The following is a 5684-nucleotide window of genomic DNA, read 5'->3' on the forward strand; positions in this document are numbered from 1 at the left end:
ATTCGGACGGTAATTGTTTCTCATATGGACGTCTGTAAAAATAAATGTACATATCACCTCAGTGATAAAACTCATGGATTCGGATGGCGATCTATTCACAGTGGAGACGCGAGTTCTGTGATCCTACGAACCCGGGAACACGCTGCTCACGTGGCCAGTCATGATTGTCTGCTGTAAATAAAATGAATTTTATTGACAAATTTATTCTTATTATTGTGTAAAATGTATTTAAAAATACTTATGTAAAATAAATTCTTATTATTCCAAGCATATTTTATAATATATAATCCTATTTATTATTTGATTATTTAAATCTCGTTTAAAAATAGGAAAATAGACACGCTATAGTTATACATGATATATATCTGTTTATAATACACATTTTATGCTGCTGCCATAATAAAGACCCATTTCGAATGTTTACGTGCTTTTCTTCTCTTTCTGCTCCCAGTCGCTGTGGTGGAGCAGTTATGAAGTATTGTTCTTTTAAATACTTTCCAGCATTTCAGAAATAAATATGTATGCAAATTACACCGAAATACAACGTTACCTTACGGTGTTCGGGAGTGCTCAAAAAGGGTTTAAACACTGAATTTTTAATTGATTTATTCTCGTAAACTCAGAGATGTGGATTCGGACGGCAATTAAATTACCACACGACCTTGGTGTTTGTCAAAAAACAGTAGGTAATTCGGCCGGGTATTTTTACGGGGGTGGTGAGAGAAAAACACCGACATCCTGGATACGGATGGCATTAAAATCACCAACTACCCCCTGTAAATGGTGAAAATCACTTACGTCCCCCTGAGAAACAATTACCGTCCGAATAGGGCTTTTGTCATAAATTCCTGCAGCTGCTTCGCAGTTGCTGTAGGCCTCTTGGTCGACCTCTCTGACCAGTTTCCTCCTGGCTCTTTCATCCAAGTTTCAAGTTTTCAAGTTTAATATATTTATATAGCACCATTAAAACAGCAGCAGCTGACCAATGTGCTTTACAGCATCAAATAAGATAAATACAAGCAAAACAATAGAAAAATACTATCACAGATAATTTATCAACAAGATATCAAAAGAAAATCGGAACACCAACAGAAGTCAAATACAAAAATTAATCATCAAGGGACATTAAAAGCAATGGAAAAATAATGAGTTTTAAGCAAAGATTTAAAAATATGTATTGTAGGAGCAGATCTAATATGAACTGGTAAACTGTTCCAGAGTTTAGGACCCGTGACAGCAAAGGCACGTTCACCTCTTTGTTTAAGTCTGGATCTGGGAACATTGAGCAATCTATGACTACCGGATCGAAGAGCTCGAGAAGGGTTTTGTAGAGATAGAAGTGCAGATAATGAGGGGGCTAAGTTGTTTAGGGACTTAAAAACAAAAACTAGGGTTTTGAACTCATTCTAAACAGGACAGGCAGCCAATGCAATGATGCTAATGCAGGTGTAATGTGAGTGGATTTACGGAGGCCCAATAAAAGTCTTGCTGACGCATTTTGGACCAACTGGAGATGATCTGTATTGTAGGAGCAGGTCTAATATGAGCTGGTAACCTGTTCCAGAGTTTAGGACCCACGACGGCAAAGGCACGTTCACCTCTTTGTTTAAGTGTGAAGCGACGTCCTGATCCAGGGAGGGTCTGTGTTGTATCAAATACCTTCCACTTCTTAATAAGAGATGTCACTGTGCTCGTAGGCATTGATAAAGCCTTTGACATTTTTTTTGTATCCATCTCCTGACTTGTGCCTGTCCACAACTTCATCCCGGAGATCTTTTGACAGTGCCTTGCTAACCATAGTTGATTGTTTGCTTCATTTGCACTACCAAGGACTGAAACACTCCAGGAAAGCTCTTTTCATGCTGAGATAATCAAAATGACCACAGCTGATCACAGTTGAAAGTCAAATGGCTTTGTGTGCCATTGAGAAGGTGATTAGCTAAACCTGATTAAGTTTACAAGTCATTTTTAGAAGGGAGGTTATCCTTTTTCCAATTCAGTGATTCAGTTTTTTTTTTTTCCCTGACATGTTGGTGTTCTATCTTTCACTTGGATGTTAATACAGTTAAATACAGCCGGATAAAACAAAAATGGTGTCCGTCTTCATTTCAGGCTGCAAAGCCAAAAAAATGTGATTATTTTAAAGGGGGGTGATTCTTTTCTATACCCACTGTATATGTGTGTGTGTGTGTGTGTGTGTTTAATTCATTTTTCAAGAGGAGCACAGGAAAATGACAAAAACCTGACTAAATTTACATCTTATTAAAACCGCTGAAATAAACGAGAAAACAAAACAACAGAGATCTGAGTCCCAGACAAATGAATATCTTGACTAGAAAAACAGACTTTCCCTGCACCTCTCCGTAGGGAGATGAGTGCAGCACAGCAGATAAAACAGTTAATAAACTCGTCACTCTCGAAAGCTACATGGTAACAGGTAACATGCTTGGCAGGTGTTAAAAGTGTTGACTATAGCACTGGTGCACTTTAAAATGGGATTTCTTGCTGTTAGATGGTCAGCTGGATGACCATTACGTGGCTAAAGCACAGTCATTCTTCAAGAGATGCCAAGTTTTGGATACCAATGCAGAATAACATGGTTATAGCTGTTGCCAACATCAAACACTTTCATTCTTACTTTTATTTCACTTTACTTGCAGTTTAAGTAACACACAATACATATTATGAGGGCCCTTAATTGTGGAACTCAATGGAACTAATAAAATAATTCTGGAATGTAAACTTGAAAATCAATACTAAATCAGTTCAAATAATATAAAAAACTGCCATCAACAAAAAAAATCCAAAAATCAACACAATATGATATCATCCATCTTTTGCTTATTGGTTCTTGTTGAATAATATTTGCTATTAACCTTTTTGTCCCATTTCCACAACAAATCTTCTGTACAGGTTATGGGATCAGCTTTCAGGTGAAACATCACCCAGCATGATGTCTACTGACTCAGCAAATCATTCACTCAACTAATCAATTCAACTCATTCAAAAGATTGAATTCAGTCAATAACTCAAGAATGAAACTTAGTTTGACTTCCAAACTGGTTAAAATGAATCAGTACAAAGCTACTCTTGAATCAGACATCACTAGATGAAATTGCAGCAAATGGTTACTGATCAATTTAGTATTTCATTATCAGAAAATATCCAATTTGTCACAGCTTCTCAAAGAAGTTCAGTTGAGAACAGAAGGTCTAAGCTGGGTGTCAGGACTGAGCTGCCTTTTTACAGAAAATAGTTGGGCAATTACATAGTGTCACGCCCATGGACTGTTTGTGTGTGTTTTGCTCCCCGTGACCCAGTTTCTCCCTCTTGTTAATTGTGTTAATTTGATTCCAGGTGTGTCTCCTTAGTTCCCTCGATTCCTGTGTTTAAAAGCCCCAGTCCATTCAGTTAGGTTTTGTCGGGTCTACCGGTTATTTTCGTGTGTCATTCCTCGTTCCTGTTGTGGATTTACCCCGTGTTTGCTCATTAAAGGACGGTTTAACGCATCTCCGGCGTTCCTTCCGGCAGCGAATCGTGACAGAAGACCCGACCAAAACAGTTACCTCCATTAGTTCCCTCCGTTTTTGTTTGTTTTTTTTCCCCAGTGTTTTTTGTTTCCGTTGTGTCCATGGATCCCCTCCTTCGTCCTCAATATCTCCTCCTCCTGCTGGAGCAGGGGGAGAGATCACTCGAGGACCATACTAGACTGTTCCAGCTGCTAGCTAACAGCACCAGCTACCCGGACGACACGCTATGTGCGTTCTATTCTCCCTCTTGTTGATTGTGTTAATTTGATTCCAGGTGTGTTTCCTTAGTCCCCTCGATTAGTCCCTCATTATCCTGTGTTTATAAGCCCCAGTCCGTGCATCTAGTGTTTGTTGGGTCTACTGCAGGGGTGTCCAAACTCGGTCCTGGAGGGCCAGTGTCCTGCAGAGTTTAGCTCCAACCAGCTCCAAAACGCCTGCCTGGAAGTTTCTAGCAAGCCTAGTAAGAGCTTGATTAGCTGGTTCAGGTGTGTTTGATTAGGGTTGGAGCTAAAATCTACAGGACACCAGCCCTCCAGGACCGAGTTTGGACACCCCTGGTCTACTGGTTATGTTCGTGTGTCATTCCTCGTTCCTGTTGTGGATTTACCTCTGTGATTGTTCATTAAATGCAGAGTCGTGACAGAAGACCCGACCTAGAAACAGTAACCTCTGTGTGTTCCCTCCGTTTTTGTTTCCATTTTTTTCCTCAGTGTTTTTTGTTCCGTTGTGTCCATGGATCCCCTCCTTCGTCCGGAATACCACCTCCTCCTGCTGGAGCAGGGGGAGAGATTGCTCGAGGGCCACACCAGACTGTTCCTGGTGCTCGCTAACATCTCCAGCTACCCGGACGACACGCTCTGTGAGTTCTATGACACTAGTTTAAACTCCGCGTACAGAACACCGTCGTCCGAGGAAGGCCGTCGAGCGAATTTCGCCGCATTTGTGGAGTGGACACTGGCGAGACACGGATCCCCGTTCATCATCTGTCCCAAGTTAAGCCCGGAGGCCCTCAGCCCACCATCAGCACGGTGCGAGCTCCACGGGACTGCCATCCTCCAGCGTCATCGTGGCTGGAGTATCCCTTGACTCCACCTCCAGCCTTTAAGCCCCGGACTCTGCCTCGGCCCGTCGACTGTTTGTGTGTGTTTTGCTCCCCGTGACCCAGTTTCTCCCTCTTATTGATTGTGTTAATTTGACTCCAGGTGTGTCTCCTTAGTCCCCTCGATTAGTCCCTCGTTATCCTGTGTTTATAAGCCCCAGTCTGTGCAGTTAGTGTTTGTCGGGTCTACTGGTTTTGTTCGTGTGTCATTCCTCGTTCCTGTTGTGGATTTACCTCTGTGATTGTTCATTAAAAGACCATGTAAAGCTTCTCCGCGTCTTCTGTGCTCCTTCCCTCCAGCACAGCCGTGACACATAGATAATCTACTAGTTTAAAGTATTGGCTATTACATACATGACACCTTTCATTTTTGCTTGTTTTCCCTCATTTTCATTTGTGTTTGTACTGATAAAAAAAAGGATATTCCATAACTGTCAAGACCATGTTTCATCTTTCCTACAGTAAACAATCATTATGAGAATTATGAAATATATATTTAAATTATATTTGTGCTAATACATATTTCTAGCAATTTCCAGGAACATTAAACACTTGGTCTATCAATTGAAGAATTAATTGCACAAATGGGCCTGCATGATACATGATTCTGTACATGGCAAGCGTTCTAAACTGTGTTAATTTAGTATCACTGATATACTATTATAGTTAATATCAACATTTTGAACTCATTTTTTTATATTTCCCGTTTTTATTTACATTTTAGTTAAAGGTTTAGTAATTTTGCTGTGTTTTTGTCATTTCTGTCATTATGTATCCTTTTTTGTCTATATACTTCTTAGTAATTTTTAATTTTTTAGTACTTAGCTCTTAGTAATGTTTTTTTTTTTTTTTTTTTTTTTAGTTCTATATAGTTTCTATTATAGTTCTAGCTAACTTGTTGAATTTAGTTTTATTTAAAAAAAAAAAAATTTTAATTCAAGTTAAGGTTTTAGTAATTTTGTTTGTTGGTCATTTTTGTTTTTTAAAGGGGTGCTATTATGCTTTTTCACTTTTTCAACTTTAGTTAGTCTGTAATGTTGCTGTTTGAGCATAAA

At 39.5% G+C, this 5684-nt stretch overlaps 1 protein-coding gene across 1 annotated transcript in view; it reads right to left on the minus strand.

Moving 5' to 3' along the window:
* Positions 1–5684, minus strand: part of dlgap1a (discs, large (Drosophila) homolog-associated protein 1a) — a 142522-nt gene that overhangs the window by 48799 nt on the left and 88039 nt on the right. The gene's annotated exons all lie outside the window — the stretch shown is intronic.

The sequence above is a fragment of the Sinocyclocheilus anshuiensis genome, unplaced genomic scaffold (genome assembly GCF_001515605.1).
Source record: "Sinocyclocheilus anshuiensis isolate Anshui unplaced genomic scaffold, SAMN03320099.WGS_v1.1 scaffold23, whole genome shotgun sequence".
NCBI lineage: Eukaryota > Metazoa > Chordata > Actinopteri > Cypriniformes > Cyprinidae > Sinocyclocheilus > Sinocyclocheilus anshuiensis.